This window comes from Equus quagga, chromosome 11, assembly GCF_021613505.1.
Source record: "Equus quagga isolate Etosha38 chromosome 11, UCLA_HA_Equagga_1.0, whole genome shotgun sequence".
Classification (NCBI taxonomy): Eukaryota; Metazoa; Chordata; class Mammalia; order Perissodactyla; family Equidae; genus Equus; species Equus quagga.
The window spans coordinates 17,318,802-17,334,190 of record NC_060277.1 but is presented as its reverse complement, the minus strand read 5'-3'; the positions used below and the strand labels follow the sequence as shown (position 1 = coordinate 17,334,190).

Here is a 15,389-nt window from a genome sequence, read left to right as displayed (position 1 = left end):
TTTTAGTGTAGTGCTTTTAACAGGTCACCAGTATGACATCCAGAAGGAAAAGCCTGAAACACAAGTATGTACTATAGGGCCAGTGACCTAGAATAAATCCAGGACTGCCAAAGGGAAACTTCAGTGCATGAAACAGGATGAAATCTGTCCCATAAAAAGAAGTGAGGATATGGGCCTGTCTGAGCTTTGATCTGGTTAGAGGAGAATGAATTGAAATAAATTGTCCCCTGAGAATTTCTGACCACAAGCCCACATGCTTGCATATTTGGGGCCAAAAATCATATTATCTGTGTGAATTCAAAAACACTGAGGCTAAAATTCAATTTTAAGTCTCAGATTAGTAGCTTCCCCAGGTGCCTGGCATTAACAGATCCTCTGGAGAAATACACTTTAAAATAAGATCTTGAAAATCCCCATAGAAAAAATTCTAAAGAATATGAGCTAATAATTTTTTTTAATGTTAAGCAAACCAGGGAAATAAACCACCATGAATAAGAGCCAACATAGCAATTAACTACAGAAATAGACCTGCACAGATTACAGATATTGGAATTACCAAAGAATTTAAAGTAAATATGTTTAAAAAAAAATAGAGGGTTTTCATTGTATGACAATGGAGAAAGATGCTACCAAAAGAGTTGATAAGGTAGATCTGAAAAAAAGAACAAAACAGGATTTTTAGAAATGAAAAACATAGCAACTGAAATTAAAAACTTAATGTAGAGGTTAAACAACAGATTCAATTCCAATAAAGAGAGACTTAATGAACTGAAAGTTCTTCAGGATGCAACACAAAAAGATAAACGTAAAAATATCAAACCAATGTTCATTGACATGGAGAGTAGAGTGAGAATGTGCAACACAAACAGATTCTAGAAGGAGATTGTGGTGAGAAATGGAGAGAGGCACTGAAGAGATAAAAGCAACAAGTTTTCCATAATTAATGAAAGACCTGAATCCCTAGGTTGTGAAAGTCTAATGAATGCCATGCAAAATAATTAAAATAAAACCACATCTAGACAAATCATAATAAAAATGCAGAACACCAAAGAGAAGATCTTAACATGACAAAAGAGGAGATAAGGACTACTCACCAGAAAGCAACAAGTAGATGAACAACAACATCTAGAAAATAGTGTTTTAATGCCTTTCAACTGTTCAGAAAAAATAAAACCTACAATTACATATATAATAAAATTATCCATATAATCCATACTAACAGACCTTCAGTAACAGAACTTCAAAGGATGTACATCAGGAAAATAAATGTGATCGGAGGAAAGTGTAAGATAGAAGAAGGGATGGTAAGTAAAGCAGATGGTAAACATGAAGGCAAGTCCATACAAATACTAATTGTGTAAAACATAATTATAATGCTTTTTGTGAGGTTTTAATTTTGAAGAGAAAATCAAAACCACAAGCAACAATAGCATTTAAATCAGGCAGTGATGGTTGGGATTAAAACATTCCAAGGTCCTTGTATTGATTTGGAGGAGGGTAAAATTAACTTTAAACACTAGAATATTACATTTCTTAAGTAATCACCAGAAGAGTAGAAATAGGACACAATTTAAAACCTGTTACAGGGAAGAGAATGAAATAAGGGAGTGATATTCACTAAGACCCAGAGTAGGGATGAAGTGCGGCAGGGAAAAGCAATAATACATGAGACAAATAAAAGGCCCAAACATAGGGCAAAAATGAGTAGAAATATATCAGAAATCACCATCAGTGTAAATGCACAAACCTTTTCACTTTCAAAAAACAAGCACCAGGATGAATTTATAAAAATTCCAGCTTTATGGGGATTACAAAAGATACGCCTAAAAATGGAAAGATAGAAAAAGAAAGATTGAAAGTAACAAATGGACAAAGATAAACTGGAAAAACACTACACAGAAAGAGTGCTACTATGGATATAGTTGAAAAAAAGTTTAAGACAAAAATATTACTTAGTGATGAGAAGGCTCACCTTTTGATTAAAGGTTTAATCAAAAAGTTAAACAATCTTAAGCTTGTAAATACCTAGTAATATAGATTCAAAATAGATAAAATAAAATTTGTTCCATTGAAGTGGGAGATTTTTAAAGTGACTCAATAATTGATAGATCAAGAAATATTGTAAAGTATGTTTGCTAATTTTATTTTTTTAAAGAAACAACTTTTGAGTTGGATGTACTTTCTATAGTCTTTGTTTTCTATTTCATTATTTTCTCCACTTCTTCTGTATTATCTTGTTCTTATTCTTTCTTTGGGCTTAAGAAATTTAATAGAGTACAGAATAAACTCAAGGCCTTAATAACCCAAGCATTAAAAAGCAATTTGAAAACAATTAAGAAGTAAATGGATGTAGGTGTTCTGTATTATTCATTGTTATGAAATGACGTTGTTTTCTATGCACTGCACACAAAACATTTGTACCAAAATTGTGCTTTTATAGATTTATCAAAGCCCTATAATGTAAAATAACCGTGATGGTACTTTTTCATGACCAGATGTAATCCTTAAAGACCATTACAGTAAAACATAGGTAATTCTTATGATTCTTCTGTTCAAATGAAGGAACTGAAGTCTATTATTGTTTTTCGGAAATGCTCACCCTGGAAGGACTTCTCTTTGGTTTGATTCTAAAACTTTAGACACCCCTCTCAAAATCTATTTCAAAGTAAGAGAAACTGTATGGTTCGGATTGCTGCAGTCCATCATGGTAACTCCAGATGTCTTGAAATACCACCGGCAGTGACCATCTTTATTTTCTGAAGCTTACTAAGTGGCTTTGAAACCCATGGCAGAAAGCAAATGATTGGATGGCATGTGTTTGTGCATTTTGTGGTCACAATTTAAGCTAAAATTCCACTCCCTGAAGTTAAGGTTAGAGGTGAATTCCACCTGGATCGTTGAGAGCTATTATTGATGACAGAAGGTAAAGTTGTCAGAGCAAAATTTTTCTTGATGCTGAGACATGCATGGAAGAAGAAGAAATTGCTTTTTAGATAAAAATTGGATAGATCCCATGAAATGACAACACTCAAAGTAGAGATCAGTACTCAACAGTGGTCATGAAGAAACACGCATTTCAAAATATATCCTTGGAAGCCAAAGCATGTACTTCTCAATAAGTTCTCATTACCTGGATTCCCAAACTAGTTAATTCAAGAAGAGCCAACCTCAATAGAGATGCCTTCCTGTAATAGAGCTCCGTCTGCCTCAGGTCAACAACTGACTGCAGTTATGTGAACATTAATAGAAGCATTTTGCAAATTACTGTGAATTATTTTTTCTTCCGCCAAACTCTTCTACTGTTTCTTTTCTTTTGTGGTTTTTTAATCATTGATTTGAATTCCCTCTTACAAGCAAGGCGTAAAAATATCCTCTATTCTTTGAGCTTATCTTTCTTTCTATAATCTTTTTAGTATCAAGAAGCAGAGAGAAATTTGTTTCTCTCTCCACCTATCTTGGAACAGTGGATCTTTCAGCAAAGACGTTTGTGGAGTAGCTAGCAGATCAACACACAGCTTACCTTGGTTCCAATTCCCTGGGTGATTTAGAAAACAGCAATTTGTAGCAATTTTCTCGGATGTGATATTTTCCTGATAAAACATAGAAAACAGATCGCAATGTAGCATATACCGTGAGAGGATTGCCCATAGTGAGGGTAGAATAACCATACGTCTGGATTGCCTGTGACAGTGCCTCGTCATGCCTGCGTCCTGGAATAATTATGAAGAGCCTGACTCTCAAAAGTGTTTCTAGATGATGGGCTACCTAGCCCTACCACACTTGGATCAGGTTTTCTAGAAATCCAGTCCAAGGGGCTTCCAAGCTTCCCTGCACAGGGAATCGCCCCCAGCTACTCTGTTAAAGGGGAATAACATGCATGAAGTCTTCTCCCACCATCACCCAGAGACTCTGCTCTGAGTAGGCAACCAATGCCCCAGCTCCACTCTTCCTGTTCCAAAGGACAAGGGTATCCTGCACCTGGATTTCTAGGGAGCAGTCCCCAGGAATTCTCTCAGAGTCAGGATGTAGAATTAGTGGCAAAAAAGAAAAATATGTGCCATACCCGGATATGTATATATATCATATATATATATGAAGGGTTCTGAAAGACTTTATATGAAAACAGGGACGCTTTAGTGTGTGATGTCTAAAACTTAAAATGTAGTGGGTTTGAATTTCAGGCCACATCTCAGATTTGGAGGAAATAACACATTTTTATATTTTTTTGTGACTCAGCCTCTTAACTTTAACCACTGCTGATAAAGAGGACAAAAACCTCACTTCAGTTGCACTTGGGGCGCTCCCCTCCCCTTAGGGCTGTGCCATGGCTCCAAAATCTTTTCCAGTGTCACGGATGGCACAGAGGTTCTACGGTCATGGTCGTGGATAAGCAGGAGACATATTTCCACTGAATTACCTGTTGTCCTGTCCGCATGGCCCCTTCTTGTCCAGCAGCTCTTGGCAGCTCCTGATGTCATGCTTGGGTGCAGCTGTATTTTTTAAGCTGCCTGTAGACACCTCTGCCTAGACGTACCAGTGATGGCATTAGCAAAAAGCACGTTCACTTCTCTGAATCCCATTGTTGTTTCTTCTTTCCTTCTCCTGCCTCTTCCCACTCTGGGAGGAATTTCTTTCTTGTTTGGGGCGGCAAATACGTGCTATTTTGTCTTTGGTTATCCAAGGCTCCACATATATTGGAAAATCCTTCTTCCTTTTACCTCTTCTGCAAATTACTCCTAAGGCTTTAAGCTTTGGGAGAATAAAAGCCAGAAAGATTTGCAGGCTAATTCTGTATTGGCCCTGCCACATTTCCCCCGAGATAATAAAACGGAAAGTCAGCTACTAGTTTGAATAAGTGGAAAGAATAGGGAAAAATAAGGGAGAGAGAAAAGAATCTTAAAACAGTATCTAGCCACAAGTCAACAGGACATGAAAATCAAATAATATAAACAGCTCTCTCCTCCATATGGGAACTTCTGCATAGATGCTTCAGAGAAGCACTTCTAGACTAGTGTAGGAGCCCCCTTAATGGTTCCAGGTAGCACCCTGACTATTCTTTTTGTCATAATGATTTATTAAAATTGTTTACCACAGAAGTAACAAATTCACAGACTGCAGGCCAAATCTGAACTGTGGATGGCGTTGTGTTTTGCCCACACATGTTTATAAAAATTTGAGTTGGTTGGAAGCATTTAAAAAGTCAGAACATTTTATGTAAAAATGTGGATTTCCAGCTTCTTTTGGAAATCAGACTTGGCAACAGTGGGTCTGCATGGCTGACGGCAACAATCGTAGGAAGTGAGCTGTGACTCGCCCCCTTGACAAGACCGGCACCTTCCCATTGGCCACAGTCTCAATCTGTTACTCATCCGGGAGGCACTTCAGCTTGTGAGCCCTGTTCTAAGTTGGTGTGTTTTAAGTTCTGTAACGTCCGGGACTGAGTCTGTCTTGTTCATTACAATGAACACTGTGTCTGGCTTCTATTAGGACCCAATACATATGTCTAGAATGAACAGATTCAAATCCCCCCCTCAAAAAATCCTTAACATTTTATTTTTACTCAATTCTGCTTTGTTCCTCCCCCAAAAAAAGATTTGATGTGTTTACAGGACAACTTTATTTTGCCACTTACCTGCAGTGTACAAAATCAAGAAGGTAAGTTTTATCCTCAGTAGTCTCATGCCAGAGGATGTAACACAGAGGACCTAGTCACATGGCCTTCTCGCCTTCCCTGGATCACCCTGTCCAGGACCAGAGTTGCCTTTCTATACACCACACACCACCGCTGCCACTGCCACCATCTGCCCTGTAGATGTACCTACATCTACCCTGTGGCTGTATCTGGAGTTACCTTGGATGTGTGTTTAATGTCAGTCTCCTCATCTAGAATGCGAGCACCAGGAGAGAGAGAAGAGTTCTTGTTCCATCGCACCCCCAAGCCCATCATAGAAAAGGGCACTCAGTATTTGTGAGTGGGAATAAAAGTCAGCAGCCCCCCACCCCCAAGCCCATCATAGAAAAGGGCACTCAGTATTTGTGAGTGGGAATAAAAGTCAGCAGCCCCGCTTATTTAAATCCCAGCTGGTTCTCAGGAGCACAGTTCCAGGGCATCAAAATATGCTTTGCTTCAGCCTCCTTTACCTTACCCAATGCCCAAAGCTGCTTTGCAAAAGCATTTCTTCCCATTGTACCATCTGAGTCACTGTCTCTTTTCCCCCCTTCCCAGTCTCCAGTTTTCTTTTTTTTAACTATTCCTGAGACAATATAAGTATCTCATATTGCCTAAATTTACTGTGAGAGTCTGCCCAGTTTTCAGATAATAGATATGAATTTTGTTTAACCGTTCATGGCACTAATTCAGTACGCATTTATTGAGCTGCTTTTATTTGCTCATGCCCAGCTAGGTGCTAGGGACAGAAAGGGAATGAGACCTGCCGCCCACATTCTCTGAACGAGGCCTCAAGTCATCCCGGGGAAAATGGTGAACTTGGAGAACTCTCCCCACAACCCAAATAAAGGTACAACTTCTCCCATCTACTGAACTGTTAAGCGCTTATGATAAGTTTCCTAGACAACTTGAACCAACTCCAGCTTCCCGGGCTTTGAGCTCACTTCTAAAGCTGGCAGGGGCAGATATTTTCTATAGACTCCCAGTGCCCTCCAGACATTCCCTCTGTTTTCCCACATCAATCCCATTATTTGTGCCCATCCGTCTCTCTCCTTCTACCTCAACCAGCAGCCGTTTGGAAAGATCTCATTTTCTCCTGATGTGGCCAAGTCGAGGTTTGTTCATTGCCCTTGCTCTCTGTCTCTGAGTCAAAATCTGTTAAATGAGATAATTTATGTCCCAACACCTTGCACAAGGCAGGCCTGTGACTGTTACCTCTCTCCCCCCGTCTCCTTCCCCAGAATGCCAAGGCTGAAATTACTTTTCCATCAAACGGAGGGCTCACATTCTAAGAGCATGTTTTCGTGTCCATTTCTTTCTCCCTCACCACCTTTGCTGACACTGAGAAGTGTTCCAATTACCGCCAACCCCCCTTTCACTAGATATGAGAAAAAAAGAGGCCTGAAAACTGTAATTAACTCATGAAAGCCATTCTCTGAGCATATAAAGTGAAAAAGAAACTACAACAAAAAGAAGATGGATTTTTTTCTGCACTACTTCACCTTTTGGTCACGAACGCCTTTCTTCAGTGATAACGGAGTCTACACTTTGCTCTGTTTGGAGTTTTTTCCTTGACAGCCCCTGAGTCAGGTTCCCCCAGTCATCTGGTGCGTGGGTGGCTTGGAGGGACTTCCCTGGAGGCTGTGAGATGAAACAGCTCTCTGAAGAGAGAGATGCCCACCAAGCCTCCAGCCCACTCAAAGTACAGGGCCTAATGACTCATTTCAATTTTAGGAAGCATATCGATCTAAAAGGTGCCTGAGCCAGAAAACAGCATTTTCTCAACTTGGAGAGTTAAAAATAGTCTTTGTTACAGGCAAGGGAGAAACTCTTCTGCCTCCTGGCATATAAATCATTTGCCAGCTCCACCCCGGGAAGATGCTGCCTCCACAGGCCGTTGTCTCTGTTCTCTGCCAGAGACAGAGTTGTTTCAAGAATAGCAGCATCAATTCCTGTTGCCCGGCTCCTCTGGGACCGCGACACCAAATACCTGATGTTAATTCACGTTCTGTCAAGTCACTGAGCAGTCTGCTGTTACCAAAGAATTCAATACTGGATTTGTTAGTTTCATTACGTCTAACTCTCCTAACTTCAGCAATAATGCTACTTTATCACTTAGAACTTCACTCAGACTCGCAGATTCAGGGGGAAACCTGTGGCTGTGGACACCAGCTGGGCTCTCAACGAAGAGATTAAATCTCTCCCAGGGATGGCACTTCTGATTCACAGAAAATTCCTTTTACATTTATGTCTCCTCTGTCTTCATTTGCTAAAGTCCAGCGGAGAAAATCATAGTGCAAGAAAAACTATACTCCTGGTTAAAATCCTTTAAGCTTATTGGAGCATTGATAACTCAGTGGCATCTAAAAACATAGTTCTCGGCGTGCCTTCGTTTTTATACCTAGTGTTAGCTATTTGCTTCTTTCTTTTTTTCTTTCTCTTTCTTTGTTCTTCTTCCCTTCTCTCCTTCCTTTCTTCCTTTTTTTTTCATTGTGTAACCTAAGATGTATCTTTGTCCAAGTGTCTGGAAACTAAATGCTATCAGAAATCAATGATGTCAGGATTTTTCTCTTAAAAAAAAGTCAGTGTGCCTTTGTGCTTCCTTATGGCAAAATACATGAATCAAGGAGGTTTTGCCTTCTTATGAAGTTATTTTCCCACATCTAGCTTAGAAAGTGCAGAGGATCAGATCAACTTTACTATCTCTGGGATTAAGGAAAAGTTTCCCTATCTGATCCATGTGTAATATTAATAGAGTAAAAGAGGATTCAGGAAAATATAGAACTCTAGGCTTAGAAAAATCGATCTCCTGCCTCCTCAGGCTTCAGCCTGAATAAAGACCATAGCCTGAGGCCCAAACTGTACTCAGCTCTTACAAATGCCCTCATAACAATTCAGGGTTGAATTTTTGAGACTTTAAGTTGTCTGCTTTCAGAGGGAAGAAGGCAGAAAAAAAAAACCTACTTTACATTTGAAAAGCACACTTTCTGAACCGGCTGATTCCCCACTGGGAGAGCTGGCAGTGGATTTGTAAGGCATCTCTCTAATAAACTTGCAGACGAGATAAAAGCTGCTTTAAATCGGAACCCTCTTCTTGGTCCTAAAATCTGTAAGTTATTCGCAGTTACATAAAATTTACAGATGAGAGAATTTTCTTCTATTAAGAGGTAGTCTAATAGCAGATACTTTCTTTCTGGAACATGTTCCCCTTTAAAATATTCAATCGACTTGAGGACTCTTAGCCCTATGGTAAATGACAAGAAATACTGTGATCATTTTCCCCATTCATTCAGACATCCACTTGGAAATCAGTTGTGCAATCTGTGAAGCCAGGCATCCTTTGTTTTTGCAAACGTATTTTTCTGGAGTAGATAAAATTCAGATTTTGAACTGGTGAATTATGGTGTTGCTCACAGACATTCTAGTTTCTCTTTACACTACTTACTTTATACCCTGAGGCATGACATGCTTCAAATCTTTTGATCTTATATCACAGAGGGAAAATGGCCATAAATTTGTTTTTCAAACTGGGACACTTTTGAGAATGAAAGAGGGCCCTATTATTCATGTGGGGACAACAGGCTGGAACCAGGACTATGCTGAGCTAACCTACGCATGACGGATTGAGTTTTTAAATCTCAAAATTAATTAGTGCAAGATAAAAATGTTCTTGCTTATCCCATTGCATGTTTTAAAAATGCGTTTTCTTAGTATAAGCATAACTTATTTTAGAAAAACGAGAAAATACATTTAAGCATATAGAAGAATTAAACAGTCACACTTCCAGCCCAGAGAATCTCTGTTATTGCCTTGATTTATGTCACTCCAGAGCTGAAGTAAATATATATGTCACATTTATGTTTAGAGACACACACACACACACACACACACACATATATAGTAGGGGAGGAAAAAGTTTTCCTCAACCCTCTTAAGGTCCCTGGTTGGATCTGGAAATTAAACTGACAAAGACAGATTAAGTGGACAGAAGCATACAAATTTATTTAATACAAGTTTTACATGCCATGGGAGTCTTCATAAGGAAATAAACACCTGAAGAAACAGCTAAATCTGAGTGTTTTTATGCTAGTGAAGGGGAGGAAGAACTATTCCTCTACCCTGTAGGTCCTTCGGGCTGCTCTAAGAATTAAATTGACATCAGACAGAATAACAGGAGAAAAATCAAAGTTTAGTAACATGTATACATGAGAGAAATCCAGGAAATCTGAGTAGCTCACCAAAATGGCCGAAGCCACCGCCTTAAATACCATATTCATCTAAAGACAAAGGAAGATGTTGGGGGTAGTGGCTTGGGACTTCAAAGGGGAGGAAGGCAATTTACATGGAGATGGAAAAGCAAACGTTTGATAAACAAATGTTGACCATGCCTTGCAAAGCCAATGAGAGATGGAGAGGACTTTGATTAAAAAGCACCTTGTTAGGTTCCACGCCTAGTTCACGTTACACTATAGTTGTGTTATGGTATTAGCTCCTTCCTGGAACAGACCTTCTATCTTAAATTCTTTTAGCCAGTTGGGGGAATGTCAAAGTTTCTTTCAGAGTCTTTTGTTCTTAAAAATAATCAAACTGCGGGCTGGCCTGGTGGCATAATGGTTAAGTTTGTGCACATCACTTCAGCACCTCGGGGTTCACCAGTTCGGATCCTGGGTACAGACCTACACACCACTCATTGAGCCATGTGCAGTGGGATCCCACATACAAAATAGAGGGAGATTGGCACAGATGTTAGCTCAGAGATGATCATCTTCATGCAAAAAGAAGAGGATTGGCAACAGATGTTAGCTCAGGGCCAGTCTTCCTCACTAAAAATAATAAGAATAACAATAATCAAGTGAAAGAGATACATTTTGGGGTGGCAAATTTTGATCCCCCACACTGAGTTTGACAAAGAGTGAAATGTCATGGAGAAATATGAGAGAGAAAAGAGTATGAGCTAATTGTAGTAAACTGGAGGAAACTTAGTAAGGCCTGTTCATTTGGGTTCTTCTTGGTGTCCCTCTATCTTGGAAATAAGATGATCCTTTCTTCAGGGCATAGGGAGGGCACCTTTCACATGAAAGTCTTATGACCTGCTTCAGGGGAGAAGGGAAGGAGAAAGGTCAGGTCTGAGAGATCTTCCTGCCTCTGCTGTTTTTTCAAACTCCTTCAGCTTAAAATATTCAGTATGCCAAGGTGCCATATTTTGGAGTAGCATGTCCTGAACCCCATCAATAGATATATAATATAATACATATACATGAATACACATACACACATTTTTATTTACATTTTTATACAAGGTGAACTCATACTGTGCGTATAGTTCTGCAACTTGCCTTGTTCTATGTCAATAAATGTTCTTCTCTGGCAACAACTTTTAAGGCTACGTAGCATTCCATTATGTGAATGTACCATAATTTATTTAACCAATTGCCATATTAAAGGATAAATTTAATATGAACATACAAATTTAAAGTGAGCACATTGTTACTGAAACCAAAATGGATTCCCTCCTGGTGAGTTAAATCAGATTCTCCACCAGAAGTAGTTGTCTCACAAAGTAAGGTATATTTGCAGCAAATAGGAGACCATGCGGAATCATTCCAGAATCATGGTATCCCCAAACAAAGGGAAGCAGGGACATTTATTTCGGATTGAAAATGAATATTTAAAAGGGAGAGGCAGGTATTTGCTTGCACAGGCTCAGTTGGAAAACCTGCTTCCACATACAGTGCAGGATAGGCTAACAAGGTGTAAGCTCCTCCTGGAGAGATCTTAGCATTAAAATAAGGCCAAGGTCACAGGCGAATCTTTTGTGCAGAGGCTTGGTCTGGTTCAGGGTGGTTGGTGATTGCATCTCCTTAACATAACAAAAGGGGAAAAAAAACAATTTGGGAAAAACAGTTACATGCTTCTAAACCCACCCGTGAGTTCCTCAGAATGGTGACAACATGTCAAAGATTTTATTTATCTCATTGGTTATGAGGAACCAGTAAGATGTTACAACTAGTTCAAAAAGACCTCAAATTATCTCACATTTAGAGTCCGGGAAAGAATACCGAAATAAATTCACAAATGGATGAAAAACTGGTCAAACCCACAGGGAGATAAACAATTGCGTTCCACCAGATCCAATTTATATTTCCGTGGGCAGGAGTTATGTGCATTACTCTGTTTTCTACTAGTGAACTTCTATATGGAGTGGTAAATAGCGAACTCAAACACAAATAATGGAGGACATAGCTAGATACATAGTATAGGACACTTGGGGAATTTTAAAATCTTTCGACGTTTTTCCTTACAACTCCATTGTTGTGTCAGATTTTTCAAATATTGTACTGCAAACATCCTGACAACTAAATCCTTGTTTCGTTTCATTTTTAAATTTAGGGTAAATTGCTAGAAATGCAATGACAGAGTCAAAGAGCAGGCAGTTCTGTGATTGGAGGGGTGGAGAATGACTAACATTTTATGACTTTGGAGACTGTGTCAAATTGCCCTCCAGAAAGATGATACCCTTCATGCTCCCACCAGCAGTGTAGCTGAGTGCCGGTTTCCCCAAATCATCACCAAAAGTTATTCCCCTTTTCTAAATTGCTTCAATTTGTGATGGCAACTATGGCTTTGAAATGCCTCATAAAATATGCCACTTCAGACTCCTTTCTCTTTCTCATCCAACATCTCTTTTATAGCACTCTGGAACCATACCTTTGACAACCTTCTGTTTTGAAAGTCCCTGGGACAGTAAGAACTACAGAGTGGCAACAAAGCCCTTAAGCTTGCTAGATATAATCCTCTCTGTTTGCTGCATCTATTTTCAATTCCCCCTAGGCTTTTCTGGGCACCTTGTTTGCTGCTGGTTTAAAGCAGTCAGTCTTTGGCTGTTCTTTTTGATTTTTAGCTGCTGTTGGGAATTCTCAAGCACAGGGACTCTTGGTCACTCTGCATGGGGCTAGAAACTTGGCGCCACTTGCCCTGGCAATACTTCTCTCTCCCATGTTCTTCCTCCTTTCCTTGACCCTCCAACTGTTAGGGCACAGGTCTAAACACCTGGTGCCCTGTGCAAAGGTAACAGAATTGCCCTTGTTTACTTCATTACAGCATCTTTTATTTCTGTGAAGGTGGAGGAATTTGGGGCTTGGCAGTAAGTGCAGGAATTATGTTGGGAAGTCATTCTCCATTTTCCACACAGATGAATGGACACCAGGGCAACCATTTTGTTTGTTTGTTTCCTTATTTGCTTGTTTTCTTAAGTGCTTGATAATATTTTCATGGCAGTCTGGCCTTCCTAATGTGGGCTTACTTGAAGAAATGTCAAAATTTGTTTGCAATCCCTGAGTTAGAATCCATTCCAAAGAGCATCCTTCACCATCTAATATGATAAAATGAATGGAATCAGGTTTAAATTACTGTGAAGGTTAGTCTTAAAGCTATAAAGAAGGAAAGTCAAAATGGGAATATAAACCAGGAAGGCAAGTGAGGGAAGCAGAAGGAGGCAACCCCAGTATCTTCTTGATAATTTAGATATGAACACTATGTTGTTTTGTTTGTTTCTGTGTTTTAGTATCACCTACTTATACTACTGTATTTAACCACAAGTACCCTCTCCCCTGCCAGTACGCCTCCAGGTGCCTGGTGGCTGAAATAACAGGAGTCCTCAAGGCATAGAAGAAACCCCACCAGGGTTAAGTAATAAAGACAATAACACAGGTCTAATCAAAGCCTGATAAAATTTTCACTTTGTATCTGAAGGAAAGTAGCACCAATAAGCCTAAATTTTTAAAGGATTGGAAGGGGCCTCACAGCCTATGGTATTTCTGTTTTTCTATTATACCCCAACGTGTTAGTTAGGATAATACTGAGTTTTGCTTGAGTATTGGAGGGTTATTTCTTCCTAGCATGACAGTGCAATTATGGGAGGTTTGCAGCATAGAGTCATTCAGGGACCCAAGTTGATGAAGACTCTGCCTTCTTCACCATGCAGTTTCCAATATCAGCACACTCATTTTTATCCCATTGGTGGAAGGGAGGAAATGCGTGGAGAAGCAGGCAAAAGAAGGTTTTATGTGCCAGACTTGGAGATGGTGTCTTACTTCCTCTCACAAACTGTTAGCTAAAGCTGGGTTATAAGGCCACCCAGCTGCAGGGGAGGCTAGGAAATGTGGTCTAATTGTGTGCCTGAGAAGAATAGGGAGCGTGGATTTTACTGAACAGATAGCACTTTCCATCACACACCATTTCTTATCATCAGATTTCACCTACAGAATGTGAGATAAGGTGAGGAGTCGGCATAGGGACTGCAAACATTTCAATAGATTATTTGTTTCTGAAGGTACAGCCCATAGTTGTTGATTTGTGCATCTCCCTCATTTGCACTGAGCCTCTTGCATAGCAGGTGTTGAATACATGTTGGAAGATTGAATGAATGAGTAATTTCAGGTATCAAGCATAGCTGAATGATTTTTTAAATAATAGCTTTATTGAGATATAATTTACATATCGTACAATTCACTCACTTAAAGTATACAATTCAATTGTGTTTAGTATATAAACAGAGTTGTAAAACCATCACCATAATCAATTTTAGAAAATTTTCATCACCCCAAAAAGAGATCCTGTACCCGTTAGCAGTCACTCCCATTTCTGGCCAACCTCTCCAGTTCTAGGCAACCACTAATCTACTTTCTGTCTCTATAGACTTGCCTATTCTGGATATTTCATAGAAATAGAATCATATATGTGGCCTTTGTGAATGGCTTCTTCACTTAGCATAATATTTTAAAGTTTTATCCATTTTGTGGCATGTGTCTGCATTTCATTCCTTTTTATTGCCGAATGGTATTTCATTATATGGATATAACATATTTTATTTATCTATTCATCAGTTGATAGAAATTTGGGTTGTTTCTACTTTTTGTATGTTATGAATGATTATGCTGTGAACATTCACGTACAAGTTTTTTGTGTGGGCATCTGTTTTCATTTCTCTTTGGTATATACCTAAGACTGGGATTTCTGGGTCAAATGGTAACTCTATGTGTAATCTTTTGAGGAACTGCCAGACTGTTTTCCAAAGTGCCTGCACCAGTTTACATTATTGAATGTCTTTTTGAATCTCCAGTACTCCAAGGTTAATTTATTGAGCACTCAGCATGTGCCAGGCATTGTCCTAAACGCTGAAGTTATGATGGTGACAAAGTTCTTTCTCTTATGGAGCTTACAGTCTGGTGAAGGGAGACAGACAACCACATAAACAATCAAATAGATGGATTTCATGTAGTAATAAGTGTTATGAAGATCATTAAATAGGCTAGTGTGACAGAGAGAGGCTGACATGAGGCTAGGAATGCACCTTTAAGTTGGGTCATCAGGGAAGTCCTCTCCAAGGAGATGACATTTGAGCTGAGACTGAATGATAAGTTCTAGTCACCTCCAGATCTGGGTGACGAGTGTTCTAAGCAAAAAAAATGGTAGTGCAGAGGCCCCAAAGATTTACATTTCTATCACACATTGTGCATAAGACGCCAGTGAAGTAAAAACTCTGAACTAACTTCCTTGAAGAAAGAGAGACCATTGTGGCTAATTGATTTTTGGCAAACTGCATTCAACAAAAGGCAGCCCAGCTGCTCTCACACAGTGGCCAAGATCTCACGACAGGGTGGGAATGTTCGTGTTCATTCCTGCTGTTCACTCCTGTGCTAGACCGTGTCTCCATGCATGC

The 15,389-nt window shown here is 39.4% G+C and overlaps 1 protein-coding gene across 1 annotated transcript in view; it reads left to right on the top strand.

Moving 5' to 3' along the window:
* Nucleotides 1-15,389, top strand: part of SLC35F1 (solute carrier family 35 member F1) — a 370,475-nt gene that overhangs the window by 245,968 nt on the left and 109,118 nt on the right. The window lies entirely within an intron of this gene.